The sequence below is a fragment of the Cydia splendana genome, chromosome Z (assembly GCF_910591565.1).
Source record: "Cydia splendana chromosome Z, ilCydSple1.2, whole genome shotgun sequence".
In the NCBI taxonomy this organism is placed as follows: domain Eukaryota; kingdom Metazoa; phylum Arthropoda; class Insecta; order Lepidoptera; family Tortricidae; genus Cydia; species Cydia splendana.
The window spans coordinates 48,388,681-48,406,318 of NC_085987.1; the positions used below are offsets into that span (position 1 = coordinate 48,388,681).

The window sequence follows — 17,638 nt, forward strand, 5'->3', positions numbered from 1 at the left end:
TTTCGCGGTAGCCCCTCAGGGCGCTTGCGTGACGTCCCGTGTGACGGACACTTACAATGTCATTGTGTTTTTCTTTTTTGATTTAAATGCCATCTAGTGAGTTTCCCTCAAACTGGTATTAATATAACTGTAGTACTCACAGTGATGTGCTTAGGGGTTTCAAGTAATGCGACGAAATAACGCTAGATGGATCTTTTTGACGGCGCAGCAATTAGTATCATTTCTCTCTCCTTGCTCTTTTAAAAATGCCGTTTGTCAAAAAAGGACAACCATACTGTTGACAAGATGGACTTCAAATCCAGGTGTCCCCTTTTTAGGTAGACCCAGGTTGTGTATGTGTGCGTAAAAACGTATATGTGTGCTCTTTTAGGGATGTGAAAAGTCGATTTTAATAATGTTATATATCGATAAACGCTACACAGCGGAACGAAATAGCGATTAATTGAAGCTTCAATATCTTCCTTAAACATAAACATAATTGAAATGCTAATGGATAATGAATATATTATAATATAATAAAATAATTAAATTATTGCGGAACACATATTTTAGTAGGTATTTATGTATTTTAATTAAATATCTGAACTTTCCCTTGTTTCCCTGCTGGGGCCTAACTATAAAATTGTTATCTGCTAACCACAATAAAGAATAAAAGCGTTTTTGTTCATTTTAAGTATCGTTAAACCTTTTAAGTAAAATTAAAATTGCAAGAAATGTCGATAGTTTATCGATATGACTTTATCGACATGGCTACAGCAAGGTGGGCCACATTGTTAATCGTACACTAAACAAAAGTGGTCCCAGTGACAGCTCGCTTGGAAGGTATCTCTGTATATTATTATATCTATGTCTTTTTGACAGCTGCTGTCAAAATCCACCCACATCCATATATGATTGGTGGATTATGACGGCACGGTGCTGTCATCTAGTGAAAAACTCGATCGCGGGAGTCCGGTTAATACACGACCAAATAATGTACAGCCCAATAATTGGCGTCCACTTTTTTGGATGCGTATTATTGGGTTGTACACTACTGCCCTGTTAAAAGAGTGGCTTCATATTATTGGCACGGACCGAGCTTGTACACCCTGATAACGCTCAACCCAATAATACACGACCCAATAATACGAATCCATTTAGTGGACGCCGAATATTGGTCGCATATTATTGGCCCGTACCGAGAATGCTCGACCCGGGATTGCTCAACCCAAGAATGTACAGCCCAATAATTGGCGTCCACTTTTCGCTCCACACCACAGACTATAAATATTTGACACATAGCCCCCATTCGCACGACAGCTTTTTCAACGCGCGTTAAAAAAGCGCTTGAATCTGTCCAAGCTCTAAATTCGACTTAATGACCAAGGGTTAAAGTCGAAAATCCAACAACGCTTGATAAAAAGCGCCACCGCTATCGTGTGAATACATACATGGTTATCCATTTGTGTCATTCAAACGCTTTTTTAACGCGCGTTGAAAAAGCTGCCGTGCGAACGGGGCCATAGAGTGATATTCTAGGGATGGGCGACGATTTTTAAGTTTACGATTCAATAATGTTGCCATGCGCAAAAAATAAGCAGATAATGGTAAGGTTAAGTAGCTAACATATTATCGCACCGCACCGCGACCTTGGTGCGTCGCACGCATAAGTAAGAGCGAGAAAGAGATATATTTTTTTTCCAGACGGAAACAAATTGTCCGATCCATGAAATGTATACTTGGTCAAGCAGATCTGGTCAGTAGAAAAGGCGGCAAATTTGAAAAATTTAGGCGCGAAGGGATCTTTCCAATAGAAAATTTGAATTTCGCGCCTTTTTTTATTGATAAGATTTGCTTGATCAGCTATAATTAGAATAAAATGACAGAGAAAGGTGCCTGCAATTTGCGAATTTAAAGTAGTAACACACTATCGCACCGCACCGCGACCTTTCGCACCGGTAAGTGAGGGCGAGAAAAAGATATCTGTTTCTCGCTCTCATTCATGAGTGCGACGCACCAAGGTCGCGGTGCGGTGCGATAGTGTGTTAGCTACTTTACAGGGTTTTAAATGAGTATAGTTTTCCTGGTTCTAAGGCCCCGTTCGCACGACAGCTTTTTCAACGCGCGTTAAAAAAGCGTTTGAATGACACAAATGGATAACCATTTATGTATTCACACGACAGCGGTGGCGCTTTTTATCCAGTGTTGTTGGATTTTAGACTTTAAGCTTTGGTCGATAAGTCGAATTTAGAGTGCGAACAGATTCAAGCGCTTTTTTAACGCGCGTTGAAAACGCTGTCGTGCGAATGGGGGCTTACTGACTGTCAAATTGGTTTGACGAACTATAATTAAGTCTTCGTCACACAGGAGCGTTTTACGGGTGGCGCGCGAGCGGGGCGTGAGCGTTTTATATGTAAAGTAGCTATAGGTGGTCAAGCAAATCTTGTCAGTAAAAAAAGGCGCGAATTTAAATTTTCTATGGGACGATATCCCTTCGCACCTATATGTTTCCAATTTGCCGCCTTTTTCTACTGACAAAGAAAAGAGATATACGTTTCTCGCTCTCACTTATGGGTGCGACACTCCAAGGTCACGGTGCGGTGCGATAGTCTGTTAAGCCCCCCATTCACACTCCTACCTTATAGTCCGCCTCGTAATCCGCCTCGTTGGGTAGGATTGTGTATGGGGGTTGCGGACTACGAGCCGTCCTACAAACTCAAGTAGGATGCCATTTGGGTCCTACAAATCCTACAAGCCCCGCCCACCTCTGTAGTCCGCCGCGTAGGATTGTGTGTGGCTTGTCGTCCTACGTTGAGGACTACCGTGTTTGACGTAGGTATAACAACATTGCGCGCCATTTTTTTGAAATTTGTAAAGGAATCGCTGTTTTTGGACCAGAAATCACCCAATTACTCCAACAAACAATGGAGGAATAGGCATTGCAACAATTATTACCAATACTTAAGAAATATGACGTTCTCTGGCGAATTTTTAGCAGTTTCTTTTCCCACACTCTTTTTTATTTTTATCCAATAACAAGAAAATACATGGCAGAAGAGCTATTTTCTTTTTTTAAATTGCACGTAACATTTTCAAGAGTAAGTAGACCGACCACAGACCGACACTTGTGAGAAACGAATCAGTACTGGTGATGGACGGTAAAACAGAGGGCCTACCGCGAACCACGTTCTACGTTTTGCCCCTCTGTCGCGCGTGTAAATTCGTACGTAAGTGTGACAGGGAGGCAGCACGTCCAACGTGGTTCGCGGTAGGCCCTTAGTACCGTGTGTGAGCTATTTCTTGCTCCGTAGTCCTGCGAGGCGGACTACAACGTAGGATGGTGTGTGAGCTATATCTTACGCCGTAGTCCTGCGAGGCGGACGACAAGGTAGGAGTGTGAATGAGGGTCTTTAGCTACGCGGAGCGCCCCGCTCACGCGCCGCCCGGAAAACGCGCCTGTGTGACGAAGCCTTTACAGAGAATTCTTATTAATAGTTTTTAACAGAAGTAGACCGTTGGAGCTGACCTAAGTTTCTGAGTTACACACTCTCTTTTTGTATTATTTAACGAAGACTTCCTTATTCCTTCGGGACTGATCGAATCGGTCGATTTGATCAGTAATGAAATTGGCGTCAATCTCCAATTTTAGATTTATGGTGATATTAGAGCCCTCTAAATTGAATAAACGGGTATGTCCTTAAACCACGTCCAAGACCATCGGTGGACGGGCAGCAGCGTCCCTCAAATTCGGTGTACTCGACTGCGATCGCCAACCCGCTTGCCAAGCGTGGCGATTATGGTATTCACCCCCCAAAAAAGGGGGAGGCCTATGTTCAGCAGTGGACGACTTATGGCTGAGATGATGATGATGATGATGAAATTGAATAAATGCCCCAGAACGAAAATACTGACCTCACAAATTGGTATTCCTTGCGTCCGCACCTCATTTTATCGGTAATATCGGTCATTATCGGTGGTTGAATTCGGTGAGCCAAATTGGTATTTGCGTCCGCACCTCCTGATTCGATCGGGCAATTGAATCAGATTGGCGAAAACATGACTAATCTGGATATGCCTTTAATTGACAAGAGTTTAAAGGATATCATACAAATACGACGGAATAAAAATAAACTTGCTTATACTGTTGTGTATTGCTATTGAATAGCTTGGATTGCTCATGATAAAATTAATCTTGATTGAATTTCTTTCAGATCAAAAATCAAGCCTCAACATCGCAATCCCTCAACTCAAAAAAAGATTCCGATTGTTGACGCCATAGATATAATTATTTCCAAAAAGCGTGCACAAATAACAGATGCACGTGAAATATTAGCTGAACTAGCTCACAGATTAATAATATGTGTCTACGGATTAGTATAGCCGCCCGTCATACTTTTTTTTTCTATTTATTTTTAGAGCTTGTCACCGAGGTGAACTTGTCGCTCCATAAAAAACTACAAATTTATACATTCATACAACTAACTTATTCTATATACTAAAGCCTTTCGTACAAGCTGCAATAGCGCCATGGCAGCATCCGACGAAGGAGCAGCCAGGACACTATTGCAGCCCCCAACATAGCATTATGGCTTACGCCCGTCATACTGGGTCATACTGAACAACTTTTTCTATCGGACCAACCCCGAAATCCCAAAAAAAAAATTGGCCTTCCCATAGAAAACGTCGACATCTATTCGATCAAAATGTATGAAACGGCCAATAAAACTTAAGTGATTTCGAAGTTGGTCCCATTATGAAAAATTTGAATTTGATTCAATCAGGTAGCGGTGATTGCTAAAGGGGCTTATACTCGGCTTAAACATAGAACACGGACCTAATGTAACGATGCATTTTTACAAATCGGTCGTTACAGCCGGTCGCAACGACGGACTCTAAGCCCCCATTCGCACGAGAGCTTTTTCAACGCGCGTTAAAAAAGCGTTTGAATCTGTCCGCACTCTAAATTCGATTTAACGACCAAGGCTTAGGTAAGTCGAAAATCTAACAACGCGTGATAAAAAGCGCCACCGCTGTCGTGTGAATAAATACACATGTATCTATTTGTGTCATTCAAACGCTTTTTTAACGCGTATTGTAAAAGCGCCCGTGGGAATGGGGGCTAAAGGCGTATCCTGACTAGTAAATTTTTCGCCAATCTGATTAAATTGCCCGACCAAATCACGAGGTGCGGATGCAAACACCAACTTGGCTCGCCGAATTCAACCGCCGATATTGACCGATATTACCGATAAAATGAGGTGCGGACGGTTGAATACCAATTTGTGAGGACTGACGCCACACTGTGGGCTTAAATTAGGCTTTCTTTGACATAGAAACCGAAGTTGTTTCTTTTTTTTTTTTATGGCATCGCGCTCCTGGCGCATTCAGCCAAACGAGTAAAACGGGGAAACGGAATTAAAGGATTAGCCTAAGCGCGCACCACGATTTTAGTTTTTGCGACACGATTTTAGAATCGCGCTGTAATATATCGCAGAAAATTCACTGCGCGCACTGCGATGAAAAAGTCGCGGTTTGTTCATTCTCAACATGGATTTCGTACCAGTCGTTTGTCATGAAACGTTGTCTTTAAAGCCCCCTCCACACTCGTGCGCGAATCGCGGCGCGAAGCCGCGAACGCGAGCGTGGCGTCGATTTTCGCAGACAGCAAAATCGACTCCACACTCGCGTTCGCGGCTTCGCCCGCGATTCACGCACATAGTCTGGAGGGGGCTTAATATGTGATCGCTGTATGACTTTGAGTATTTATACCACAAAGGTGATCTCCTTCTATTTCCATAATTAAATGGTCAACATCTAGCGTCTTCAGCAGCAGGTTCCGACATGTTGACGCTTGGAGAGCGATATGCCGACTGAACTGAGGTCCGGGTGCGATTTTATTATCGCAGTGCGCGCGGGGCCATACAACTCCGTATGCCGCAATTCACTTTGCGACAATCGCGTCGCGAGCAGTCGCGGAAAAATGTGACAAATCACAATTTTAAAATCGCTGCGATTTTTTTGTCGCATATGCGCGCACTGCCATATAAACACATACGTTACATTTCTGCGACTAAATTATCGCGCGACAAAAAGTCGTGGTGCGCGCTTGGCCTTACATTATAATGGATAATTCGGAATTTTGGACAAGGATCAGGGTAAGGTAACGTATAATAAATTATAGTTTTATATTACGACGTGAAAGGTTTATGTTTTCTTGATTGAAATAGGTTTTGCTAGGCATTGTTATAGTAACCTATGAATTTTAGACGATTAGGAATGAAAGTTGTCGAGTTACGAATTAAAAAAAAAAATCGGGTTGCACTCCTGGAGTGCCGACAGAAGTGAAAACTCAATGACTAGTCCAATATGTCTGCAGCACTATGTATAATTGACCCATCCTCCTTTCTATTGAAAAACTTTAGTTCCGAAATTGCTGGCTAGTGAGCTTAAATTTATAGCGTTAATTGTTTAAAATTCGAATATAAATTGTAAAGTTACCTTGCAGACCTCGCATCTAAATATATTTGGTCATGATATTTTGAGTTTTCACTTTTATTAGCGATTTTATCAAGATGTAGCTTTATTGAATTATATTGGAGTGATAAAAAGTTAGAATGTAACTGTGAGATTCTCGTATTTCAGCCCGTACAAGATTTATTGCTTAATATAAAAGTTCCAGTTTTAAATAATTCACCTGATTATGATACGTTATGACTAAAGTTCTTTGGTGAATAACATTGTGCGTGACACATGACGTTTATCATTTTTTCCCCACCTCAAAAAGTGCTCAGCGCCGCTAAAGAAGTTTTCACTTCAAAAAAATGTATGAAGCAGGAACAAGAAATCATTATTACTTACTCAAGAAACACAAAACAAACCGTAATATCTTCGCAGGAGGTTATACTACGAATTATTTGTGATTTTTTGGCATACTACATTTATCCGTCACGGGTGCGGCTTTTTTTAAAATCATTAATTGTTTCTATGGGAAAAGCACAAAAACCAAAGTCAACATATTAAGATTTTTTTTGACTGAAATGGGTTTTGCCCAGTATGTTTATGCTAAGTTGTAAGTTTCAGACGATTTGAGTCGAAAATACTAGTTATGATTTTTTTTTCAAACAAAATGTATGGAGCCGGTACAAAAAATCAAAATATCTCAACAGTTGACTTTGGTTTTCGTGCTTTTTCCATAGTACCAATTAATGTTTTTTTTAAAAAGCCGCACCCGTGAGCCCCCATTCTCACGGGAGCTTTTTCAACGCGCGTTAAAAAAGCGCTTGAATCTGTCTGCACTCTAAATTCGATTTAACGACCAAGGCTTAAAGTCGAAAATCCAACAACGTTTGATAAAAAGCGCCACCGCTGTCGTGTGAATACATACATGGTTATCCATTTGTGTCATTCAAACGCTTTTTTAACGCGCGTTGAAAAAGCTGCCGTGCGAACGGGGCCTGACGGATATATGTAATATGCCAAAAAATCACAAATAATTCGTAGTATAACCATCTGCGAGGATATTACGGTTTGTTTTGCGGTTCTTGAGTACTTAATAATGATTTCTTGTTCCTGCTCCATACATTTTTTTTAAAAAAATTCGTAACTCGACAATTTTCATTCCAAAGCGTGTAAAATTCATAGAGTCGGACCAAAAAAAGTCTGCAGCGGATTTGATAGCCCACGCAGTGCAAGTGTCATTTAACGTCATAATTTCATAGAAGTTTGACGTTTAAAATAACACTTTCACTGCGTGGGCTATCAAATCCGCTGCAGACTATTCTTGATCTGACTCTAGGTTACCATAACAATGCCTAGCAAAACCTATTTCAATCAAGAAAACATAAAAATAACAACTTCGGTTTCTATGTCATTGAGAGCCGAATTTCAGCCCACAGTGCGCCAGTATTTTCGTTCTGGGGCATTTTTAGGGTTCCGTACCCAAAGGGTAAAACGGGACCCTATTACTAAGACTTCGCTGTCCGTCCGTCCGTCCGTCCGTCCGTCCGTCCGTCCGTCCGTCCGTCCGTCTGTCACCAGGCTGTATCTCACGAACCGTGATAGCTAGACAGTTGAAATTTTCACAGATGATGTATTTCTGTTGCCGCTATAACAACAAATACTAAAAACAGAATAAAATAAAGATTTAAATGGGGCTCCCATACAACAAACGTGATTTTTGACCAAAGTTAAGCAACGTCGGGAGTGGTCAGTACTTGGATGGGTGACCGTTTTTTTTTTTGCTTTTTTTTCGTTTTTTTTTTGCATTATGGTACGGAACCCTTCGTGCGCGAGTCCGACTCGCACTTGCCCGGTTTTTTCAATTTAGAGGGCTCTAAAGGCTAGGGTTGCCAGATCGAAAGGCGCTATTATCGGGAAACAATATCAATTTTTCGGGATTTCGGGACTTAGTCGGGAAAAAAAATTAGAGATGCCACGATTGCCACGATGCCATGATTCGGCAACTATTCGGTATTCGGCCTATTCGGACACTTTGCCCAATATTCGGTATTCGGCCGAATGTTGCCTACTATTCGGCCGAATACCGAATATCTGTTGCAACTACCTAATAAGAAAAATTACAAAAAAAAATACCGTTAACTAGGTATATTTAATATTTAAAATGTATTCTTGGAAAGTAGTTAAATACGAAGGCACGTTTTTGAGCATTTATCGATTACAAAATATTTTATTTTTATCATGGGTCTGATTTGATTGACTCTAATATACATTCATTAATTCTGTTCAACATAAAAATATATCTTAGCAAACGTAGTGCTTTATTTGATGGCGAACAGTTTGCATAATAATTGTGACTCAAAATGTTCGCATGTCATGCCGAATATTCGGTCGCCGAATATTCGGTATTCGGCCGAGAGAGGGGCCGAATATTCGGTATTCGGCCAAATTCACTATTCGGGGCATCTCTAAAAAAAATACATTCAAATTAAAGTAATTGTATTAAAAACAACGATATTTTACATTATTGGCACTACGTCAGCTCGCTCGCTCGACGACAGTTCGGAACTTGAAATTATTGTTTTATAACGTGAAGCTGTTTTTCGGGACAGTTTACACTACACAAGGGACCAGCGCCGGCTACTCCAAGGGACGCAGCCATGCGGTAGAATGAGATAGCAATAACACTTGCTCCCTCTAACGCACAAATGCGTCCCTTGGAGTGGCCGTCGCTGACCCATTGTGTATATAATAGTTCGTAGTTTTGTAACAGAGCCCGGCGGCTAATCCTATTGTTTATTGTTAAGTAAAACCGCACGTGCTACTTACCTGCAAAAAAGGGTCATACTTATTCTATTTGGCACCTGAGCGCGGGCTAGTCCAACGCTCAAAAAACCAGTGTAGGTGCGCTCTCCGATAACGCGCCTTTGTTACGCATCTCGATGACACATTTTAGACTGGCTCTGTAGTGTTCGACTCGCCAGCACTCAGTAACCGAAGTACGCAGGTTTTTATGCAGGTGGTTGTGGCACGTGGCACGAGCGGTTTTACTTAACAATAGACAATAGGATTAGCTCGGGCTCTGTTACAAAACTACGAACTATACAGGGGCTTTAATTAATATCACCATAAATCTAAAATGGGTCCATATTGGGTTGCATACAAGTTTAGGTCATATCTTTGATGCGCATAACAACTTGTGTCATAATCATCATTGCGCATACAAATTAAAAGTCATATTATTATGTGTCATACATTTTTAGCCATAATATTTGATGACATACTCAGCAGTTGTCATATATTTTTTGTGCATATAGGTTTTGATTATAATGAATCAAATGTCATACCAGCTAAAAGCATAGTTATCGATACTTATAATGTTTCTACGTATAACGTTTTGTAGCATAATAATTTTCAACCATAATGGTTTACATAATTTTAGCCTCTCAACAACTCCTCGAAAAAAACCTTTTCCCTAATATCCGTCCAAACACTTAATTCGACGGAGCCCCGCTCACGCGGGGCTCCTATTTCTGCGTAGTTTGCCCTTCGGGCATCTGAAGAAACCTAACGAACCTAACCTACCTATTATGATTAGTTTCTTTTATAAAACCGTTTCTCCTACTGGAGGGGGCTCCTCTCCTTCGATCTCCTCTTTTATACGGTCTTTGTGTGGTTACGATTATGACATTTATGACTAAAGTAATATTTGCTTCATAGGTTGCTCACAACCATACATATTTATTATTCATGCTTTGGTTACAAAAATTTTGAAACTTTTGAAACTTTATGAAAAAAACATTATGACCACTATAAATATATGACTTATTTTTTTTATGTCTATATTAATACTATGCACTGCAATACTTCGAACGAAAAATAATTATGGATATCAAGCATATGACTTAAAATTTTATGCGAATTAAATTAATGACTATAAAAATTATGACAACTCATTTATGACAAAAACCCAGTTATGCTCAGGAATAATTCTGACTGAAGATTTTTATGACTTACAATTTTATGCATAAAGTGTTATGACAATTTCAAATATGACAAAAGTTGTTATGCGACCAGAGGGAGTCCCATCTAAAATTGGTGATTGAATTGGAGATAGACGCCAATTTCATTTCTGATCAAATCGACCGATTTTATCAGTCCCGTCTGGATACCACTTAAGGCTGGCGTTTGGTTTCCAGGGGGCCCACCGCGAAAACTGAAATTCGCAAATTGCGGGGATCTTTAACTTTTACTACTTCTTCTTCTTTAGGTGCCATATCCTCTATGGATGGCGGCTACCACAGTCCGGAACTCTTCTCTATTCGCAGCTTTTCTGCCATGGGGGCTAAAAGTTCTCTATAGATGTAGTTCAGAGTACGCTGGAATGGAAAGCCGCTACACCGTTGGTGACCCCGAACTGATATACCATGGTACATGGTACCATATAATTTACCGTTTGCTTCAAACGCGGTGTATATTCGTTCTTTTTGTAGAATAGGTACTTATACATAGGTACTTATACAGGGTGTCCAGTAATTAATGGACAACCTTCCAACCATCGGCAGGGCACCTTAGGCTGGTCCAGAAAATGCACTTATAGGTCTAGTAAAAGTTTCGTGGTTTTCGAGATAATCACACTTTTATGTCTTTTTTATTAGTTAGCACCATACTTCACTTTAATCACCATCTAGGCCATATCTTTGTTTGTAGAAATGTAAATAGCATGTGTGATACCATTTTAGAATCAGTATTAGATAAACTATTTTTAAGAAAGTTGGGCACTCTGTTCTCCATACATTTTTTTTTCACCACAAGCGACCAGACTTCTTGAAAATGTTAGAGTACAATGTAATTTTTTGTAATGTAATCGACAGGGCCGATGGTTAGAAGGTTGTCCATTAATTACTGGACACCCTGTATACTTGAATGGTGATAAGCAATTTGACTGAAATAATTGTATTGTGCTGCTTTTGCGACAATTGTTTCTATTTTTGGCATGCATCCAATTCAGTATAGGGTCATTGTGCTATAGTTTTCGTCCGGTGTCAGTTTCCGTCCATTTGACGAAATTTGAATATAAACCTTCATTGCAGCACAAATTTGGACTTATTGCATCCTTAATAGTGAGTATTATATTCTTTGATCCTTAATAGCTAAACAATTTATCTATCTACATAAAAATATATTTCGCAAGTAGCAAATTATAAATAAATGAAATTTATTATTTACTAATCCGTCAAGTGGACGGAAACTGACACCGGACGATAAACTGACGCAATTATAGTCGCACCAATAAAAGTCTGCAGCGGATTTGATAGCCCACGCAGTGTAAGTGTTATGTATAAGTCATAATTTCATAGAAGATTGACGTTTTAAATGACACTTGCACTGCGTGGGCTATCAAAATCGCTGCAGACTTTTTACGGTCTAACTATACCCTATTTGATAATCGTTTGAGAATAATCGATTACCATCCTCTTCTTATGTAGACCTCCACCGGCAATTAGAACTTGTGCCCGCCAGGGAAATACACTGTGTTCGATGATACCGTCTTCGAGTAGTTTAGAGATTTCAGTTTTTATGAATAGCTCGTCATCGTCACTATGGCGCCTGGACCGGACCGCAATGGGTTTTGTGTAGTGTCCGACCGAAACTACTAAAAAGGGCAGCAAAATTAAGCCTACCAAAAATAAACGAAGTATTAAACACATTGGCTGCCCACCATCCTTCACCTAAAGTGTATCTCCCACGCCCCTTACAAATTTAGTGATCCCAGCATCACTATATTACTGAGGTCAATAAAGAGGTAACGAGCTTTCGATTCCACTGGTGATGCTCATGGGCACACAGAGAAGATTACGTGATCCCAACGGTGATGTTCAATGTTCATGGCAGCCAACGTGTTAAAAGATTAGCCTGCCAGGCTTTCCAGTTATATTAGGCTATATTGGTGTGCATATAAGTGAAACAACGACATATGTGCAACGTCTTGTAATATATTGATAATGATAGTAAATATATTTATGGAAGCATAGATTAAGTACATTTAATGTAGGCAATGACTAATGACATTCATATATTTATACAAATTAATAATAAAAATATCATTTAAAGTACATATGGTCCTATTTTCCCGCACTAGTGCGTAAAATAGCATGTTCGTGCGTATGTCAAAAGTTTAAAGGGCCATGTACTGTAAAACGTTGTACGATACACGTGCGAATAGGTAATTTGCAAATCGTGTGGATTTAAAACACTCCCTTCGGTCGTGTTTTAATTTATCGCCACTCGTTCGAATTTCCTCTTTTCCGCACCTGTATCGTAACTATTCGCCGCCCTAGGCCCCAGGCCCTGTATAGCCGCCTCTTTCAATAGCACTTGAAAGAGGGTTCTATGAGGTTCATGTTGTTCTAACTAAACAGTGATAGTGATACGTTTCAGCACTAGAACATTATATTTTTCACCACACCAGCTCGGAAAGGCTTACTTTGCACTTCAAAAACTGATAACAAAGTTGCATTTTATTCACATGTGAGGCAAAGTAATCAAATGTAAATTTTGAGTTGTTTTCTTATGTTTGCTGGTAGAATTGACTTTTAAATGATGATTTTGGATGATAAATATTTAATAACATTCATTTGGATTTGATTTTCTTTGATATTTTACATTTAATATTTGCTTCGGGTTGGTGTGGTGAAAAATTTTGTGTTTCACTCGGGGGCAAATTTTGTTTAACCCTCGTGCTTTGAAACCCTCGCAACGCTCAAGATTCCATTTTTCGAACCACTCGCTACGCTCGTGGTTCAATTTTGGAATCTTTCGCTTGCTCGGGTGTCAATATTAGCACGAGCGGTTAAACAACAACTTTGCCCCCTTGTAAAACAAATAACTATTTCACCACACCTACTTGGAAAGGCTTACTTTGCACTTCAAAAACTGATAGCAAAGTTGCATTTTATTCACATGTGAGGCAAAGTAATCAAATGCAAATTTTGAGTTGTTTTCTTATGTTTGCTGGTAGAATTGACTTTTATGATGATTTTGGATGATAAATATTTAATAGGTAACATTAATTTGGATTTGATTTTGTTTGATATTTTACATTTAATATTTGCTTCGGGTTGGTGTGGTGAAAAATTTTGTGTTTCACTCGGGGGCAAATTTTGTTTAACCCTCGCGCTTTGAAAGGGCGCAACGCTCAAGATTCCATTTTTTTAACCACTCGCTACGCTATTGGTTCAATTTTGGAATCTTTCGCTTGCTCGGGTATCAATATTAGCACGAGCGATTGAACAACAACTTTGCCTCCTTGTAAAACAAATAACTATTACTGCGGGGCGGGGGCGGGCGCGGGGGGCCGAGCTGCTGGAGGGGGCCTGACAATAGGGCTGTTGACATGAATCGCGAATATATAACATGTTATACAGGGTGGAAAGGCACGACGATCCTTTCCGGAAATGGGAGATAGTTTAGCCTAAGCTCTATATTTTCTCCATAGAAACTATGTTAATATGGGCAACCGTTTCTAAATTATGACCTTTTAAACATCCACGCAAAAAAACTACTTTGTTCTAACCCTAACAGGTGACAGGGTCAATGAACTTACTTGTAAACAATCAGTATTCGACAGGAAATTATGCTAATTTGTTGCCATCTAACCATTTTTAGGTCTGCTTACAGCACGGTAAGAATCATTGCAGGATTTTCGCTTTCTTAGTGGTTCCACTTGTTCAATACTTGAATGAAATACAGTGGAAACTGGATAAGTGGAATCGCAAGGGACCGGCTGTTTAGTTCCGCTTATCCAGGTTTTCCATTTATCCAGTTTTCCACTTAACCAGGTTCAAATAAAACGTTTTCTCACTTACAGAGGCTCTCGCTAACAGAGGTTGTGGATGCTAGTAATGTCGCTTATAGAGGTCACGTATGGTATGATCAAGACTTAAATAAGCATCTTTTATTAAATATGTATGTAGATATGTATGTATTAACAAAAATAGGTATGTAATCCTGACTTTAAAAAAAGCAGTACTGTAAATAATCCACAGTACCTACTCGTATACAATTTTCAAAATTACAAAAACAAAATCACTCCTAATATTTATTTATGCAAGAGAAACCAGTATGGTTATTAAATAAATCAATGTACCGATTGTACTTTAATGCAAAAAAACTGAACGATGTGTGATCTCATACAAAATACGTAGTTAAAACACGAACCATAATGTTAACGAAACAAACTACCCTCCTTGTGACGGTTTATTAAAAATACAAATTTTATAACGCCGAGCTATTCCACTCATAGAGGTTTCGGAGACGGCTGCTTCCAGTTACAGAGGTAAAAATAAGAAATTTTCGAAAAAATGGATTCCGCTTATAGAGGTCCCAAAATTCCACTTATAGAGGTAATTCGTTGCCAAGGGACTGGAACCGAGAACTTGGGTCCACTTAAAGAGGTTTTCCACTAACCCAGGTTCCACTTATCCAGTTTCCACTGTAGTTATGTTATTCCTTAATATTAATAATACTAACCACAACATTGTTTACAACGACAGTTCAAATGGTGACATTGACAACCACTCAAAAGTACGCAATCGTCTTATAAATATCTCTGGTTTCCTTGACTGATAAAAAGGTTTTAGTTTCTTAACACGTTTCACAAAATTATTTTCGAATAATTGGAAACTATTTAAAATAATAAAAAATTACATGTAGGTTGTGTTAGTTGCCCCAAATGAACTTGCAAAAACTTCGAGCAACACAGAAGGGAGGCGGCATTCGCAACTATTTCCCCTCTGCCGAGGTACAAGATTAGCGCGTCAATCGAATCTAGCGCGGGTAATAAAACTAGTTGCACTTGGATTTTTCACTAGACCGAGTCCAGACGCGCGCGTGAACACTGCTGCACAAAAATGCCTGTTTGCTCGGTTTTTTGTTATAAAAAGAGGTCGGGGACATCAAATTTACATCAAGTGTTACATTTCACATGTAATATTTTTTTTACATATCATACGTTTAATTACATTCAAACACAATTAGTATATTTTAGTCTCATGTAATTGTTGGATTTATCGATTTTGCTCGCTCAGTACAAATTGCGGATCGGTCGAGCGACAAATCCGACTTCTCATCTCTCAGAATACAATAACATACTTCAACGAAAATGTGTTAGTGTGCGTGTTGTGACACTTGTCACTCGTCCGTACACAAAAAGAGATCGAGGTTTGCAAGATTTGTCTTTGACGTGTGTCATTTTCTATGTATTTGTGTCGTCATTACAGATTGGATTTTGTATGTAAGTGTGTGAGAAGTGCGACTGTGTGCACCTTTCCCCCCGCGAAAAATGGCAGAAAGATTTGTACGGTGAGATATCGCTTGGGCCCCTCCCTTCCGATGTGTCGGAAGCCGGTGTTGCTCGAAGTGCAAAAATGAAATACTAAGAATAAATCAAGAATAAATACTTCTTCAATACCAAACTAACAAACCTTCTTGCGTGGTAGGAAATAGACAAGACGTCTGATGTTTGAAATTAAATTTTCATTGAACTATACTTATTGAATGTCATATTCTTCAAATAAAAATGTTAGATGCTCGTGGCTATTTAAATTTGTGGGGCTGTGTAAAAGATATGGTGTACCAAACCAAACGGAATGTGAAACTGCGGACGAAATGAGACAAAGGCTAATTGGTGCTTTCTGCGGAGGATAAATGACGAAGAGCATACACTATATCGCATGTGCATCGACATACTCGGGTACGGGCTGCGGCGGCGTTGTAATACACGGAGGTACATTTGAACACCGTATGTGAAAAGAAGATAGTATTAAATATTGGAAAAAAGTAATTATCTAAGAAAGTAATAAAATTGTTTGTAATATTTTTGCATGCATTTGATTTATTTGACATTTATGCGTCATTCATACATCATTGCGATACTGTCAACGATCGGAAAAAAGTGTAAAGTCCCGAGCTTTCCCGACGGAGATCCTTAATCTAGCCGGCATGTGCACATGCTATAGGGTTATCACCACAGTTAAAAAGTAGTATTTTTGCAATTTTTATTTTTTACTCAATTAAAGATTCTTACCATTACCAATAGTCTCTGTATCACTTAAACGACCTAATACTTCCGGGAAGGATCGTCGTGCCTTTCCACCCTGTATGTTTACCATAGCATAATATTAGAATGCTGCAAATTATATTTGCAAGTGTAAATATGCTTAACAAATTATTTAAAAATATTAATCAAAAATTATCATGATAGTATTAAGGTTCAAATCTATGTAACAGCTCATACGAGTTAACATGTTTTGGTAATGTATTTAGGACGATCGACCACCTCAATGTAGACGAGTTGAATCTTAATACTATCACGATACAGGATACGAATTTAAAGGACATTGTTGCTTTAGCACGTGGCTAGGTATAATAGAGGTAGGTACGGGAGCTAAACCGCCCGTAGGTATAAAATAAATAATGGTTTTTGTTAAAAGCTTATAGGGTCTTAGGCGTAAAAATAAGGCATAGGTATATACTATAATAGTAAATGCAAATAATCCAATTAGCTCCAGGATGGTAGTGTAATATGTGGTTCGTATGCGTGCATGTGTCTCCATCGATTGGTTGAACAAGACAGATTCGAACTGTCGACCTCCGTCTGTGGTGATGTGAAGAGCATCAAGCATGCCAAACCGAGAGATCTACCAAAACCAAACCCATCTACTAAAAGTTTGCAAAGCTAACCGTTTCTACTACTGTTTTAACATTGTTCTATAGATAAATTACTTGGCTATCGGTATGGTATTTGCGGATTCCTGAATTCGACGCCACTTTTATTCTACACGTCGTGAAAAATATTGCGGCGTCGATTTTGGCTTCCTTTGTGTGACGTAACACAAAAAAAACATACATTTTCTTCATTTTGTGTTACATTCTTGCATATTTTTGTGAATATTCCATTGTGTTACCTACACTTTTTTGCAATTCACTCGTTTACGGGTTTTACTAGTGCTACACTCTGGCAACAGAACATTGTATTCTCTATCGCCATAATTTGTGACGTTTTCAACCAAAAGGTTAACATTGTCGGTTGTCGACGAGGCTGATTTCAAATTGAAGCTTTATGGAAATAGCGCCTTATTGACAACAGATAATAAGTACCCCTTTGGTTGAAAATGATACATTTGTCCCTATTAACATAATT

At 39.3% G+C, this 17,638-nt stretch overlaps 2 long non-coding RNA genes across 2 annotated transcripts in view; both read right to left on the minus strand.

The window, feature by feature from the left end:
- LOC134804155 (uncharacterized) overlaps nt 1–17,638 on the minus strand; it is a 431,198-nt gene that overhangs the window by 81,298 nt on the left and 332,262 nt on the right. The gene's annotated exons all lie outside the window — the stretch shown is intronic.
- Nucleotides 1–17,638, minus strand: part of LOC134804161 (uncharacterized) — a 292,314-nt gene that overhangs the window by 65,666 nt on the left and 209,010 nt on the right. The gene's annotated exons all lie outside the window — the stretch shown is intronic.